Source organism: Opisthocomus hoazin, chromosome Z (assembly GCF_030867145.1).
Source record: "Opisthocomus hoazin isolate bOpiHoa1 chromosome Z, bOpiHoa1.hap1, whole genome shotgun sequence".
Lineage (NCBI taxonomy): Eukaryota > Metazoa > Chordata > Aves > Opisthocomiformes > Opisthocomidae > Opisthocomus > Opisthocomus hoazin.
In genome coordinates this window covers 21,071,106-21,089,222 of record NC_134454.1, presented here as the reverse complement: position 1 = coordinate 21,089,222, position 18,117 = coordinate 21,071,106, and the positions used below count along the sequence as shown (strand labels likewise).

Below are 18,117 nucleotides of genomic sequence, written 5' to 3'. Positions count from 1 at the left end.
CACGTATTAATGAGATCCTGCTAAAATATTTTAAATACTTCCATTCTGCATTTTGAAAATGCAAACAGGTTTTATAACTTGTAAAAATATGAAGGGTGCATGCATGGGGTGTTGTGTGCTTCTCATTAAAAATAGGACATTTATGACAGATGCAATATGGCAGAATGTATTAAGATAATTAATTTGTGTTAATTTCTTTTTCATTTCTCAGCAGGACCTCTGTTTCACGTATAACAAAACAATCAAAAATGGATTAGTTTATAGACTTCAAACACTCAGAGTTTTATCTTTCTATGGCAAACTTATCTAGTGTAAGTTGGTTTGTAAGTTGATTGACAGAAACAATAATGTCTTTTACTTGAGTCAAACACTCTGACTCAAATATTTCAGTGCAATCACAAGGTTTTTGTTGTTTCCACAGCTTTCTGATCAACTACATTTTTTTATCCCCTTTTTTTTCTTCATATAAATAAAATCGTTTTCAGGACCCAACAGCTGGCACTTACTGGCTGAAGGAACGAACAGGAAGAGAGTGTGTTCATAGGATTACAGAACAAGCTGAGAAAGAAAATTTATGCAGAGTTTTGTAAGCTTAGTGAGGCAGAAAATAGATTGGGGTGCAGAGGAGAAATAATGTGTCAGTCAAAGCTAAGCATACAGACATAAGCTTCCACAAGACAAGACTGGTCATGTGCTTTCTTAGCTTTTGTGACTTTGACAGTTACTTCTGAGTTTGGGTAGAAAAGTGGACAGATGCTTTCTAGAGGTCATATTCCCAAGTGACTCTTTACAAGTGTCTCTTAAAGCCTGGCAAAAGCAAGAAGGAAGCAACCTCAGAAGATGTAAGAGATGGCAGAACAGCTTCAAGGAAGGGTCCTAAGGAGGGGAGAAACTTTGCAGCTGAACACTGCAACTTGGCTATTCGATTTCCTTGTGTAAACTGATTTTCTTCAAATTTAGTAGTTCTTATCAATGCAATCAATTTTTCTGTAGTAAAGTGTAGGTCAATGCTTTGTACTCAATACTGACAAATGAAAGAAAGAATTATGTACTGGTAGTGTATTGTAATAGTCTTTATCAAGTTAGGATACTGCAACCATTTTCCAAGCCCTCCTGTCTGGTTATGTTTGTCTAATGGCTTCTGCTGGTCTCTTTTCTCCATCTGACTTAGAAGCAAGAAGCTGTTTCTTGAAATGACTACGAATGACAAGATTTTACAAGCAAGATTATACTATGAAGTATTATTGGCAATACTATGCAAATTTCTAGAAAGGCATTAGCTTGCAGTTCAACTAGCACCTAAGAAAGAAAGTCTGTTATGTATGTGACACACAGCAATTAAAGAACCTGTTCTCTTGCATTCAAAGTATGTATTTCATTATTTTACTTGAAGCATATTCTTAGTTGCTTTTGAGATAATGGTACTCAAATTTCGTAATATTAAAGCAGAAAGAACATCCTGAAAATCATCCGTTTTAAAGGTAAATGGACAATGATCATCTATCTTTGCCAGTCTGAACTACACACAGGGCTATCAGTTGATTTCAGTTAAATCTCCTCAATAACAATTTGATGGATTCTATTGAATGTCTGATTAAAATTTATATTCTATAGAACACAATGTTCATTTAATAGTACCATCGGTGTTAAGTCAGGTACTTTATTGATATTTGTATAATTTAGAGCTGATGTGCTCAAAGAGTAAGTAAAGTTACTTCACTGTTATATGGCGGACAAGAAATAATAGATCATCCAATTTACCAAGACATGTTTCCTCTATCTCTTAACAGCACACTTCTATCAACATATTTAGATATCCATTGCAGGTTAATATGGGCCATTTTCACTTGGCAACCGCATCAGCCCTTAGCAACAGTATGTGTGTATTCAGACCACTAGTAATGCTGAGCCAAAATGGAAGATCAGACTATAGAAACCTTTGGGCAATGTATGTCAGGAATTCTCAGGCATTATTTCACCTTAGCAACTGTCTCATTTCATTCCCTAGCAACTCTGAATATAAACTCAGTTTTGTTTTCCTGTTCAAAATTACCTCTTGGGAAAAAATAAGAGGATTCCCTTGTTCATTTTAATGAAATTCAGCGTTTCATTTATTCCTAGTTTAAGATAAACAGCAGAATTCAGTATTACACAGTAGTGCTCTAGATCTATGCAGTGTGTCATGGCTTGAGAGTTATGAGAATTAAGATGGTAGAGCTGTATTTTAGTGTTATTCTTCTATTCCTTTACACATACTTGTATGCAGCCGCTATTTCACAAATTTTTATTAGTGTTATACATGTACAAAAATCATTGCTTTCATCCATCAAGCTTCTTGCATCCTGCCTGAGCAAGCTTTTGTATCATTTGATAACAAAGGCTTACATATTATTCTACTGGAATCTTTGAGGAGAAAATACCTTGTCCCTGAAAGCAGTAGTAAGTCTACACTGCTATTTTATTGCCATTCGTATGTATTCTATCTACTTATCCATTGGTACAGAAGTATCAGCTAAAATTGCACAGTAAGTCTTTAATGACAAACATCCCCTTTGACTCTGGTTAGATTTCAGCAATATTTCTGTAATGTGGCAGATACTTATCTTGCGGTGCCTACTCATCTAGCAACGGTTCCTCAGTGTGTTAGCATATTGTATAATCTTCATTTTCTACCACTATCTTACTATATCAAAATTATTCAAGTTCTCTTTTTCTGTCTAAAGAGCCTTCTGACTTCTGCATCTGAATACTTAAACAAATATGATCCCACACTGTGTTCTTAAGAAACAGTAATTGACATTGTGTTAAAATGTATTCATGTACACCGCAGAATTCAAACGAGAAAAGGAAAGAAGGAAATGAAAAGCAATGTGAATGATCACAGAGCTTGTTGGTTCCATTTGTATCTTCTGGGTGTTACCTGTTTCCTTATTTCATTTCAATAACAAACCTTATATATACACACACAGAGACACACACATACATACATTCATATAAATGTATATGTGTGTGTATATATATATAAAAAGGGGTGCTGTTAATGGTCTGCATTGTATATGCTGAATTTTTCTTGCAAAACCTGGATAGTCTTCACATAGGTTTTTTAAAAAATGAAAAAACTTTGCACTCTCAGAGTAGAGGTACTTACCGATAAGCGAAATACTGTGTCAGAGAATCAGAGAATCATAGACTCATAGGTTGGAAAAGACCGCTAAGATCATGGAGTCCAACCATCCACCCTACATCACCTTTTCTACTAAACCATATCCTGAAGTGCCACATCTACAAGTTTTTTAAAAATCTTCAGGGATGGTGACACAACCATCTTCCTGGGCAGCCTGTTCCAATGCCTGACCACTCTTTCACTAAAGACATTTTTCCTAAAGCTAATCTAAACCTCCCCTGATGCAACTTGAGGCCATTGCCTCTCATCGTATCACTAGTTAGTTGGGAGAAGAGACCAACACCTGCCTTACTACAACCTCCTTTCAGCTAGTCATGGAGGTTTCCCCTCAGCCTCCTGTTCTCCAGACTAAACAGCACCAGATCCCTCAGCCACTCCTCATAGGACTTGTTCTCTAGACCCCTCACCAGCCTCGTTGCTCTTCTTTGGACATGCTCCAGCACCTCAATGTCTTTCTTGTCGTGAGGGCCCCAAAACTGAGCACTGTACTCCAGGTGTGGCCTCACCAGTGCCAAGTAAGGGGCACGATCACCTCCCTACTCCTGCTGGCCACGCTATTCCTGATACAAGACAGGAAGCCGTTGGCCTGCTTGGCCACCTGGGCACACTGCTGGCTCATGTTCAGCCGGCTGTTGACCAACACCCCAAGGTCCTTTTCTGCCATGCAGCTTTCCAGCCACTCCTCCCCAAGCCTGTAGCATTGCATGGGGTTTTTGTGACCAAAGTGCAGGACCTGGCATTTGGCCTTGTTGAACCTCATACAGTTGGCCTCGGCCCACTGATCCAGTCTGTCCAGACCCCTCTGCAGAGCCTTCCTACCCTCCCGCAGATCAACACTCCCTTCCAACTCGGTGTCATCTGCAAACTTACTGAGGGAGCACTCAATTCCCTCATCCAGATCATTGATAAAGATGTTAAACAAGACCAGACCTAAAAGTGAGCCCTGGGGAAAATCACTCATGACCGGCCACCACTGCTACCTGACTTCAAAGAAACAAGTTATCTGACCCACAAACACAGTAACTTTTCAGGGTGTTTTGTAATCCTGTCTTTAATTCTGTGACTTAGAACTTGCCCACACACTAAGTAATACTATCCCTCTTATCTCACCATGAAGAATTGATCTGTTTCCAAATCTTATCTAGAATTATACACTGCGTAGACTGAAAAGGTATACCATCTTCTGCATATGCAGTCCTTTCTACATATCCTTTCTGCACCATCAATCAGACACAGAGCACATTGCTTATTGTTATCATGGGTATGCTTTGAAATGTCTCCATTTCCCAGTAATTTCCACTTAACTAGACTCAATTTCAGCTTCTTAAAAACAAGGTTCTCTTAATCATAAAGTAGCCTCATAGCAACAATAAGCTATAGCACAGGAAAAAAACACTAAAATTCTTTCTTAATTAAAAGTAGCACATTTGTTTGAAAAAGAAAATATATGATAAAATGTGGTGAAATAAATCATTTATTATCAATATTATTACATTTCAGTCACATTCTCTTTGACTGTTATTCTTTTCAAGGTATGGAAATTCTGTCAGTGTATCAGACAAGCATGTGATTTCTTGTATGACAGTTCTGTATATATATACAATGTTAATATATATGGCATGTTTTACGTTCATCTTGTCACTTTAAGTCCCAATTTTCATATGAAATAACAAGTATACGCTGCAGATTGACTCATACAATTATGCACACATATAAATACATTCTCAGATACACACTATCTTTAGATAATCAGGAGAATCATTCAATATATTGTGAAATCTTACCTCAGGAATTCCTTACGAAGAAAAAGAAGTCAGAGTTTAATAATATCTTATTACTGTATAACCTGCTACTTCCTCTATTACTTCTGTAAGCATTTCACATTTAGATTATATTCAGAATACCAAAATTACAAATTTTGCATACCAACATTTTAATGAGAAACTAACAAAGGATATTATCAATCCTTCCTCTGGATATAAAGGTGGGTTAAGACACAATTAAAGAGTAGCTTATCAAAAGAAACAGATACAGCTACAAGTGCCACAAAATGGCAGAGGTGTTCTAGCACCACTTACAGAAATAAGTGAGATGTCACTTTAAAAATTTATTCTGATTAATTTATTTTTGAAGAAAATATTGGAAATAATTTATATTGGATGAGTGATTAATTTGTCACTTAGGTACAACAAGTTTAGGCTTTAGTAACGAAACACTTGGAAAACTACTACTTGGACAGAGATTTCTGGCATGGCTGTGAAATAGAAAGCTGTTTTTAAATTAATTTTTAAAATTAATTTCTGGTGTGAATTACAGGCCTGATTCAAACCCCCTTTTGACACCTGGGAAATTTATGTATTGTGTTCAGTAAATTTTGAAACCAACACTATGAGATTTCTATCACAACAGAAAAAAGATGAATATTGTAATTCAGCAGTTAAAGAGTTTGCAGAGAAAAGATGAAAGATTAAAATGTTGATATTATGAATATGGGAGTGTCAAGATAGAATATTAAATCAGGATATAGAGATTTAATTATGTGTGTATCTGCAGTTACAAATAATTTCCCAAATTAGGAGATTGTATTCAAAAACAGTTCTGAGATTTCTCTTGATTATAGCCAGATTTGGGGAGGATCACCACACTAGAAATTAGTCAGAAAAAATAACACAGTAAGATTGAGAAGTATATATAACTTTGAGATGACTGGAAATGTATTTTTAAATGGGAAACACTGGCAGTATATTTTTGGGGGAAATGAACTAAAATAGTAACCTTTCATTAAGTGGAAAATCCTTCCCATGTTCTACACAAATCAGGAAAACAACTGGTTTCTGTAAAATACTTACAGACATTGTTCTATAATGCAATATATCCCAAGAGATCGAAAGTTTTGCATGTCACTGATCTGACTGCAGCTAAAATGAGTTATATGATTTTTCTGGAGTGGGTACACTTTCCCGCAGAGTGTGTTGCTGTTGTTAATCATTTTATTGACTGAAGTTCATCACTGTGCAGATGACCTGTCCAATACCCATGGAGAGAAATTAAAATTTGTTCCTGCAGACACTTAAGTATCTGCCTATTTTTGCATGAGTTAGGAGCTCTTTTCAATTTTAGCAGGCTTGCCGATGTGTATAGACTTCAGTGTTCATAAATGTTTCATAACAGTTATGAACATAACTGCCAAGAAAGACTATGTTCTAAATACGTGGTGCATTTCTCTTGCACTGGCCCTCAGTGTAATGGTGAATTTACATTTAGTAAACTGTTTGCTCTGCAGAAATGTAAAAAAGTCAGTTACTTGTGTCCATAATTAATATGTACTACAAAAACTAAAAGTATGATCTTACAGTCCTTACTTTTGTCTCAAAGGAAATATTATACTAAAAATAAGTGGACCTACATGTAAAGGTGTAACACCACTGAAATTAGTTGAGTTGTAACAGGTATAGCTAGTACTAGTACCAGACTACAACAGCAGAACCTGGTGCAGTGTTTTGGGGTAAATTATGGTTTAAAAAGAAACCACATCTTTAGTTTTTTCCAATAATAAATATAATAAAAATAATAAAGATGGATGGACAATTTCTGAGTATTAGCTTTTATGTGCAAGATTGTCATTGAAAGCCTGAAATAGAAAAGTGAGAAGTCTTACTGAAGAGGACAGGCACCTTGATGCTGAAGACAGAATCTGCTTTTTATTTAAAAAAAAGGAACTGAAAGGAAAGGGTATTTTACTGAGAATGGAAGAAAAGGAAAGGAATAGAACTCTGAGCTGCTCCAAAGCCAATTAATATTTTTAAAATGGTAGTTGTCACGACTAGAAAGAGGGTGAGAACTATTGAAATACAAGATGACGAGAGAAAGCACAGACTGATGAAAGATGAAGAGAACACATTACATCATTTTTACTGGAAGAACTTCATATGAAGTAAACATCCAAAGGGCAATTTCTGACTGAACCTCTTCAGCAGTGGAGGTCTCCAAGAAGAGCTGAACTGGCGGTTTGAAATTATTTTGACACGTGGAACAGAAAAATCTCTGGGAGCAGAGAGAAAATTATTTATTTATCTGAATTACATTTTAGCTCCCAAATACAATAAATGTTGTACCCACTGTTTGCCCATTAGATATTTTATTTATGCAATGGCAGCATATTTCATTTACTTTTCTAGAAATACACATTTCCATTGAACTATCTTTTAAATACACTTGCATTATTTATTTTTATGGTTTTGAAAATACATGTTCTAAATTGACTTAGAGCTCAGTGATGTTCCTTTGCTCAACATATTTAACACTCAGTTGGTCACTTGTATTGAATGCTTACTGAAGGAGCTAAATCATATATAATTTATGTTTCTTACCCTTTCAGTAGAACTTAACTTTGACTATTCGCATGTGAAAAATTACTCATTCATCTAAATATTTTCAAAATGTGCCCTTTAGGTTAGGGGGTGGGAGGTATTTTGGAGGTCAACTTTTTTCTGTCTTTTATTTAATTTAGTGATGAAAGGAATAGCTAGAGTAGTAAAAAGCACTCTTTTTGTCTTTAAATAGAATCTACTATTTATTACACATTTCGCTAAAGCATCTGGAAGCATGTGGTGAGAGGGTGGAAAGTGCAATGAAATCAAGAGCCATGTTAACATGCTTCCTGAACAGATAATATACAAAAAAAATTTACTCAGATGTGATGTTAACTTTCTGACTCTTCTCTTTTGCATGAATTCACCATTTTACCATTCCTGAGAGAGTTTTTCTCTGGCAAGCACCAATGCAATATTTCTGTGAAGAGCAACTTTTACATGTTCTCTCTTGAAGGATTTCATGCCTCCTAATGACATTTCATCAAAAGCACAAATAGAAGAGAACTAGCAAAATTTATCATAAAATATTGTAAATACCACTTTAAAATATTGTTCCCTTAAATGTCTTCAGAAATACAGTAGATGTACTGTAGAGACATAAAATCAGATTCTGTTCAGGATCTATGAACCAGAGGTAGATCCACAGCCAGATTGAAACGAACAAGCAGTGAAGCTATTCTGTTGAGCTTGGCTTGGCACAGAAGCTTACATCAAAAATGAAACCATAAAGAACAAAACAAAACAAAAAAATGTGTTGATGATTGCAGTGTCTCCTTTTGGGCCCTGGGGCATCTGATGAACAGAGAACAGATGCTTAGATTTGCTCCTCTTTATTACCTTCCTTTCATTTTTGTGACTGCTGCTGCTGTCTCTTAAACTGAATGAAAATAGGCTTTAGCCATATCTCTTTTGTTCATTTTCCTTCTCTGGCCAGCAGTGTGGGCAGAATATGGGAGAAGGTAGCATGGTGAGCATAGGATGTATCAGCTGTTTCGCAGCTATGGGTAAGGTTCCAGCCTAAGGTTCAGCAGGATGAGGTATACCTTAGCCAGCCCTCCACTCCTGTATGATGGGAGAGTGGAAACAGTCAAGGAAGGCAGGAAGGCCTGATTGCCCTGTGTGGGATACTAACCTAACAGTACCAGAGGCCTTCTGTGAGCATAAAAGCACACCAGTTCCACTTCTCTGCACAGGCTTTTAATATTCATTGACCAGGGTTCCATAACATAACTTTAATTTTTAGAATTTGAAATATATTGGTGTTTACTAAGGAAAACTGTAACTGTCTGCTTGTTTCTTTTCAAAATGTGTGAAGTAGAGGAGTTGTTCAAAGAATTTAATTGCTCCAGAACTGCATCCGGCAACAACATAATGTTAAAGCAACCGCTCTCCTCTCTACTCACATTCTTTTAAGATTGACTACAAAAACACTAAAAATATTGGTAGAAAATTGAGGATGAGTGAATCTTCTGCTGTAGAAAATAAAATCAAGGAACTATTTCTAACAAACATGAAGACCTTCTCTGTGCTATTTACAAAACCACCCAAGAGTCCCTTCTCTGTTTCTTTACCAGAAATTATGGAAAATATTTCTCTAATTCCCTAATTGTGTTTCCATTAAATAATAAAAAAAAAAATACTGATTCTAAAAATTTCAGCTGCAGTTCAGAACACAAATTCAAGCTGAATACATTCTGCCTCTATGTCTTGAACATGATAAATCCTCTGTCATTGTTACTTCCTTTGGAAGCAAATGTATCTGCTTAATCGGAAGGTGCAGCACCTTTTAAGAGTAAGTCCCCCTTCAGAGCTGCCTCCAGATCTCTGTAAGATTTTTCACTACTTTAGCTGGCTATTGGATCTGGTTCTTTATTGCACTTCTACTCTTATGTTTGCATCCTCTCAATTTGAAACTGAAGATATTTACTGATTGCATGCAACGAACAAGCATAGTACATGATACGTTCTAAGCATCAAGTCGATATTTGTCTTCCCAGACTATGACACTGAATATCCATTTCTATGCACTGAAAAGTATTGAATTTATGTTTTTATAAGTCATAACTTGAAGGATAAGTTTTTCGTCTTTTGTATTATATGGGTTTAGTGTTGCATAGATTGAAATGAGAGAAATTATGTATCCTTTTAAGTTGTATAGAACTCTGCAGTTAGATTGAATATTCAATACACAGGATGTTCACTTCACCTGGATTCAAAATTAGAAACTAAAAATGAACCTTGCTTGTGACAACTTTTAACTTAAATTCTCTAATGGAATAATATATTGTGCATTTCACAAAGTTCTATTTTGCCTCTTTCTTTTTCCTTAGGTGAGAAATTCAGTGGGCAGCAGCAAAATCTACAAAGATTCAAAAGTAAGGTTTCACATGCGCTCTCTTTCTAAGTGTTCATTGGTAGAGATTTTTGCAATGTTAGACAATCTTTTCTAAAAAACCTATGACTTCTTTTGGTTCAGGTTTTGTATTATAAACTACAAACTTCCTTCTACTTGGCAGTATTTTGTACTTCTTGGAAAGTGTATTCTTTTTGAAATTCCAAGAGGTTCTTCTAGTCAGGAAACAGAGTATAATGCTTGGATCAGTAAATCGTGTAATAAATTCTTGTACATATCTCCTAAGGTGCAGGAGTGAGAATATAGTTTAGATTTTTCATTGTTGGAATAAAAGAAAATCTTACTGCTACACTGTGATTCCTGAGGTGTACTATAAATTAAATGGAAATATAGGGAATGCACTGATTGAGTAGAAGCAGTAATGATACGGGATATTGAGCACTTCCAGCCTTATTGTTTCCTGTGGTATCTCAGCCTAGCTTTTGCACAGTTAATAACAGTGATTTGTAATGGCATAGTAAGACTGGGACGTAGTTCACTGATTCTTATAGGAAAGTATTCTACAAGATCTAGCTTACGAAAAAGCTTTGTTAAACTTTTCTACCTAATTTATGTGAGGTAATACTATGATTAGTCATGTACGACCTGACCTGTCCGTCTTGATGAGTAAGGCAGGGTGTTCATTGACCTGGCTATGAAATAGATCAGTCCCTAGTGAGAAAACACTGCAGCTAGTAGAACATCACAGCACATTTGTGATTATTTTGTATGTATAGAGAAAGTTTGTAAATTTATAAGATGTTCTCTATATTATATAATATATGATTAATAATGTATAGGAAATTTGGGGTTATTGATAATGTTAAGAAACAGATAAGTTATTTCTGTATTCAAGGGGAGTCTTCAGATTTCATATATTAACCCATTATGTTTAACACATTGCTAGGAGAGCTGAAGAAGGTGGTGAAAAATAGTATCACATTTTTGTCTGGAGTTGTTAAGCTATTTAGGGAAGTAAAACTGCTGACTTCATTGTGGAGAAATACAGAAGAATCCTAAGACGACTGAGTGAATGGACAATAAACTGCTAGATGAAATTCAGCATGCAGTAGATGTGAACTGATCCTCCTTGAGAAAAACAGTTCTAATATCACAAGCACTCACATTTTGAAGGTGGTTAATTTCAATTCAGAGCCACATATTTCACCTTAAAAGTAAATACAGCAACACTTGCCAAGATGAGGAGCAGGACAAAAAGGATGATCAAAATAAAAGACAGTTTTTGTATGAGCATCGACTATATACCTAAAATTCTTCAATCTGGAACGAGATAAACTGCGGAAAGACCAGACAGAAGTTAATAAAATCATGTCTGGTGTGTAGAAAATAGAAGAAAGGAACAATCATTCATGTTTTTTCTTCCAATACAAAAACAATAGCCTTAAAACTGAAAGTAACAAGTACAAGGTTCAGAATAAATACATCTTGTAGGGAAGATGTGAAGTGCCTTGCAAAAATTTGTGGATTCAAAATTTTGCATAGACAAAAGAGAAAGCCAGAAAAAAATGTGGAAGAAAAATCCCATAAAGCTATAAATACACTGATACACCCTCTGGCTTCAGAAAGTCCCTAAGGTGCAGCTGTGTGGACACATGCCTAGGGGTAGTATCACTACCTACTTGTGCTGTTCTTACATTTCCCAGAACTTCCAATATTACCCACTCAATGCCGCAGAGCAGCTATTGTGTTACAAAGGTCTTCGGCCATTCTTGTTTTTATGGTACAGCTTACAGAATGTGCTATTAATTGGAAAGTAACACATAGAATTATAGCTAGTGAGTTAAATCAGTCATCAGACCCATACTTCAGTCTCTTTCTAGTTTCCCCGCTTTCATGTAATTTCATACTTTAAGTCACTTTCAACCTTAAGTGAAATGGCCATGGCAACACCAGAAGCACAGAAAATGTTTGCTGTTATGTATCAAGTTCCAGCAAAATTCAGTCTTGCTTAGTTAAATGATGTTGGGTATTCACAGCAAACACAAAGTATGTTTTGTACAGGAGGGAGTTATTCTAAGCTGTAAGAGACTTTATGAAATGTCAGTATTTTCTTCTCAGACATTCCTCACTGAAATGTCTACACACAATAATACAGCGGGGAAACTGTTACAGATAAGAAGGAAAATTGAGCACAATAATTAAGAAAGGTTGTTGTGACTGCAGGAATAAAATGGCTCTTATGAACATGACAAGAGAGAAACTGAAAATGGTAGATTAACAGGAATAAGCTACATAACTAAGACATCATTTCGTGATCAAAATTTGACTGATATTTAACTTTTGAATAGGAAAATCATTCTTTAGTCTTCTCTTGTAAAAGTAGATAACCTGGGTTTACTTTATGGGGAGAATCTTTTTTATTTATTTTTCTGCAGAAAGAAGTGAGTATTAAAAATCACAGTACGAAAACACTGGACAAAATGGGAGAAACTATTTTTCTCACAGCCAGTAATACTTCTCTTGCTTTTTATTTTCCATATAGGCACTAGCTAGACAAGTTTCTGTTCTTTCTGGATTGTATGTCAATAAGGGATTGATGAGCACACATGTCATTGTGCTTTTGGATGGGAGTTGTCCAAGAGCTGTGTTCATATGCAAGAGGTGCTATGTAATAGCATCATCCTTGATTAGTACAAGGCATTATTTGAACATTTCCTTCTCTCTCTCTGTCTCTTTATGTTTAAAGTTGGAAAGAAACTACAGAGACAAACACGTGAAGGTGGTGTCTAGAGCTAATTGACTAACATATTTAAAGTGGGTTGTGGTTGCTTAGAAACATTTATAGCCTTTAATAGAAGCCTGATTATTAAATAGTCTTCAGGACAATGTAGGACAACTTGTTTTTACAAGAACAAGAATCACAGTGAAAGATGGTCTGTAGCTTAATATTAAAGGGAAACATATTTACAAATCACATTTTATTATTTAAGCCCAATTAAACAACATTACTGAGCAAATTTTGAACAATGCTATGCCAGTGGAGTAAACGGAAACTCAGTGTCATGACGACTGTGGGCCAACTTGCTGTTTATTCTGTAAGGCACTCTGTTAACTCCAGCAGTAGTTATTTCTTCTCTGTGGCTGAACTTGAGAGCTTGCAATTTACTTATTATAGTAAAATGCATATTATGTAGGAAGAAGCTGATTATGGAGATCAAAGGATACTGAGATGTCTAAAGTGCAGCAGCCTTTGATTATATAACGTCCCTAAGACAAAAAAACTCACATTGAGGGAATACTCAAAGTCTTAATACTGTAGAGGGCAGGCCTAGCAATACGTTCTACAAAGCTGCTATTATTTTCAATACAGATGACTTATCAAAAGTATCTAAAACAAATCTACTTTATAACCAGCTATACTTCTCTGTTGAAATCACATTGCCTAACTACTGATTTCAAAAACATTTAAATAATGCCAATGATGTCATTTGTTTTGGGATCCTCCATGACAAAAATATTCAGTCTTTCTAAATCATGTCTCAAACTTCTTCACAAAATATTGTTGAAATCTTAGGGAACTTTGATTCTCTAAGTAGGTGATGTGTTTCAATTTCCGTGCTACACATGAAATCATTCATACTTCTGTTGCAGGAATGAGGTCATTCAAACACGGAATCTTCATGAAAGACATGGATATTATAAAAAATGACAGGTTTATAGTACACTTTTTTTCTTTCTTGTAGCTTGTCACAAAGTATTATGCAAAGGGTAGGATGAGAAAAATTCTCTCCTGTCTGGCTGAGATTGAGATTTAGACTTCAGTGCCCAAGTTTTGTCAAGAAATAATACAAATCATAGGAACATTACAGGAAGTCTGGCCTGTATATGAATTAGCAAACAAGGGCAGTGATTTTACCAGGGACTTTTTTACTCGGCAAAGTATTCTACTATTTCTAATTACAAAAATGCCAACTGTTGCAGAGCAAATACTAGCTGCTAACACCCACGTCGAAAAAAATAGGTAAAAATAGAAAGGGGAAGACAAGCACCATAAGTAATTAATAAATCAGAAGCTTCAGTGTTAATTAAAGCATGCACTATCAGGGCTGCAAAGTAAATGCAACCATAAAAATATGATTCTTATAGCCTTCTTAGTTATCTGTCTTGAGAAGGCATTACAGAGGATGAAATATACTCATTAGCTTACTGACGAAGACTAAACCCTGATTATTTCTAGAGTTCAGGTTCTGTAGAAACAGCCAGCTTTCTGAGCCCTGTGGACCTGTAATGCAAACTTCCCTCTACTATTACTAACTGGGACCAAATCTGCAATGAAAACAGGAAGAATATTTAACCATAAAAGAGTGACAATAACTTCAGACAAAACTCTGCCACACACACATAAAATTCTGTACATACATAAACCACTGAAAAACTGGAATTGAAAACAACATCCAAACTCCCTATGAATCTAAATCATTATTTGCTGCCACTCTGTAACAACAATATTCAGTAGAAAACTGTTATTCAAGACTGTAGTAAGTCTTCAATAAACAACAAATATTAATAGAATAAACAACAAAGTAATTTTGATCTTGTTTCCTGTAGATTAAATTCTTTTTATTTTATAGTTTAATGGAAGGCCATTACATGAAACTATTTTTGGAAAAGATATACCCATGCATTCTATTTAGGAGAATTGCAGTTAAAAGCATATTACACCTCTGGACAGTAATAAAGGAAATGGGCATCACTTCTTCAGCCTCGATGAGTCATATGCCCTTTTTGGCTTGAAAAAATGATTTTTTTAAAAAAATGTTAGAAGTATAACTCACTGGGACATAAACTTGTCATAACATATTTCAGAAAATCGAATCAATGATATCATTTGATATCGTTTGCTTAGTATTTTCACATCAAGAACTTCATTAAACAAGTTCATAGATGTAATTGCTAACTTCTATTACAGAGGTTATTAGGCTCCCAGGATTACAGCATTGAGTGATCTGGCAGTTAGCAAAGAACAAAAACTCTTCACACAGTTCCTGTAGTTTTACATAATGTGTTCCTGGAGTCGCAAAAGTTCAGTATGGGACATTTTTGCTTTATAAGGATGGCATATTGAAAGATGACCCAAAAATCTGTGGGATCATAAGTAATGACTGTGTCGCACTCAGACTTTTTTTTATTTTCATTCTACTGGAGCAAAGCAAATAATTTATTTATGGTTATATAAAAAAAACCCAGTTGGGAAAGCCAAGGAAGAATATCTTTCCAGTCAAGATAAAAAATTTGCAGGAGTGTGCTTAAATTTCATGGATGTTTTAGTCTTATTCTAATCATGAGAAAGTTTCTCAGTGAATTACCTTTACAAATAAAAACAGTGCAAATATTTTTGTATAAAATAAGTTGGAATTTGAATAATTTGAACAGATTTGACTACCCAAGAAAGAACTGATAAAAACATTTCTTCAATCACTACTACTATAATACTATTCTAACTATGAGTATTATTCTAAAATACTAGAGTAAAATTTTATAGACCTTAAAGTGCACAGTATTTTGTTCCCTCTGTCTTCAGCAAGATGGTTAATGGAAATCCAGTACTGAAAAAGACTCTGCAAACTGTATAACCATCCTAGAGAAGGGGTGTCTCTTCCCTCGAAATAAGGAAATTGTTTTATCAACTGCAAATTGAGAAGGAAAATACTTCAGATAGACTTATTAAAAAAGGCATGGCTTGTGATTTATCATGTTAAAAATTGGATGGAAAAGACCATTAAGGGAATTAAAATAGGAAGAAGTACACAAGAATGAAAACAAATGGCGATTTGTGTCCTTTCCCATGTTATTGATTAGCTCATTATACTGTGTTGCCTGTAGTGCATGATTATTTACATAATTAAAACCTCTTCATGTCTAAGATTGCATAAAGGCATCAAGAACTCATTTCTTCAGCTATTTTAGCTGTCATTACCAAGTTCTGAATACATGATCATACAGCCAAGGGAGAGATTGTGGTCCTTACACACATTTAAGTTCAATGTGAACTCTTTCCATTTGCATAGTACTGAATTCCTGGTGGGATGAGAACTGCTCTAATTTTCCTTCACATATGAATGCGTAACTGTTATTGCAGTGAAAATCTAGATTTGAGTTCTACCATTTTTTAACTGGACAAAAGCACCAAAGTAGGTCTGGAGATACCTTAAATGGGTACCAGCTGAACATTTGCTCCATTTAAAGACTGTATCAGCACTGGCTGCATAATTACAAGACAGAATCCACAGGTTCCAGTGGCTCTGAATTAAACTGACATGTTTACCTTTGTGTTTGCAAGAGAGGAAATTAGCTGAAGCTGTGAAATCTAAACATGTTTGGGACTGATTCCATGCCAGTTTTATTAAACCTGTCATTAACATCCGATTTTCTTTTTTAGATGGATTAAACTTGTGGGGACTAAAAAACAAATTACAGTCTAGACACCAGCAATTAATGTTGCGAGTCCTGTTCTCTTGCTGTGGGCACTGTATCTTAATAATATGTTTAAAGTTTTAGATTATTGTTTCCCTTGGTTGGATGCTACTGTTGGACTATTTTTTTTATGCTTCTGTAGTCACAGACATTACTTCATCTGACTTCTCAGCAATCAAACTGATGATTATTAGACGGCTTAATAATATATCTTGATGCTGATTTTACTATTTTTCATGGAGAGATCTATTCTTTTCTCTTCCTGTAACCACTTTGTCCCAGTTTTGAGTGAAATAAAATGTTCACTGAAGCAACTTATCTGCGATTCAAGAGCAGTACATCACTAAATATTTATTTATAACCAATAAACAGTGTCTGTTTGATGTAGGAGAGCAGGGTTTTCAGCCTTGTAATATGAAACCTGGTAACAACAGAAGAAGACATCTTCATTCTTTTTAAGGTCTTGTATTTGTTCTGGACAAAAAGGCCTGGCATCTAATTAATTGAAGAAGAGGGGAGGAATTTATGTTTGATCATAAATAGAGTGTATTCTGAAGCACTGTAGAGATGAAAAGGCTAATGAGCTGCTGGTATGGATCAGGTGAAATGTTTTCAGAAGAAGAAAGGAAGTATTTAAACCATTAAGAATGCCTTGAAGAGACTCCGGCTAGAGTGCTAAGCAGCTCTGAATGTGGGAAAAAATGCGTGAAGTGCTCCTACAATGCACCAGCCAATTTCTACTGAAAAAGTTTCACTACTAGAATCCACCATTTGGCAATCCGATGGCTCACTTCCTCTCATGAATCTCTAACCCTACACTCCATCCGTAGAAATGTTTCTCAGTATTTTATTGCGAGGTAGCTCAAATATGGCCCTTTATTTGGATTAGCATTAGTTGTCCTAGAGGGATGCTGTAACTCAGACAAAACAGTATTTCCCTCAAGTTGTAATTTTCTGCCAATATTTTATGTCCATTATGACACAAATATGTGGACTAAAATAACCAAATAGATGCAGGTGTGAAAGAGTCTCTAACACAATTAGGAAAATGGAGACCTTCTCTCTCTTCAGTATAGACTAAAAGATGCTGGCTTGCTAAATTCAGTAAAAGAAGGGCTGAGAGGTTAAATAAACCCATTATAATTACACTGAACAAATGTACTTAATATAAAGGCATCTAGGGGATCAATGCCAGGTAGGAAAAACAGATTTACAAGCTATAAAACTGATACAAAATGAAGCAGAGATAACAGAACAAATCAGAACAAAGAACAAAAATAAGTAGCAGATTGGTTCAGCGTTTGTGTTTTTTTTCCAAACTGTCAGAGGTGCATGGTCCTGGAACAGCCACCCAAATAGTCACCGGGAGGAACCAACACAGTTTCAAGACACATTTCAGTAAATCTTTGAGTGACTGACTGACAGGAGAAGGGACTTTCAGATTACTAGTATGAAACTTCAGGGACTGGGTTTGTTGGGCTCCCCAAGGGTGAAAAGGGAAGACAACTGGTTGTCTCATGTCTTGCATTACTTTAGAAATAGTTAACAAGAAATTTAATGTACTATGCTGTACTAATCTCATGCTCCTTGGTTTCACTGCTTGTGAGGAGGGGTCAGAAAGATGCTGACATCCATGTCCCTTGTGTTGCACAGCTCGGCTTGGAGGCTTGGAAGTATTAGCCTTCTAGTGAATGAAAGAAAGATCAAAGCAGCTGCAATTTCATGATGTCAGG

At 35.5% G+C, this 18,117-nt stretch overlaps 1 protein-coding gene across 36 annotated transcripts in view; it reads left to right on the top strand.

Moving 5' to 3' along the window:
* The window catches only part of PTPRD (protein tyrosine phosphatase receptor type D), a 1,391,241-nt gene that overhangs the window by 892,358 nt on the left and 480,766 nt on the right, over positions 1-18,117 (top strand). For all 36 annotated transcript variants that reach the window (XM_075446987.1, XM_075446992.1, XM_075447021.1 and 33 more), the window contains one exon: positions 9,888-9,932. The gene's annotated coding sequence lies outside the window, so the exon portion shown is untranslated. The remainder of the gene's footprint in view (positions 1-9,887; positions 9,933-18,117) is intronic.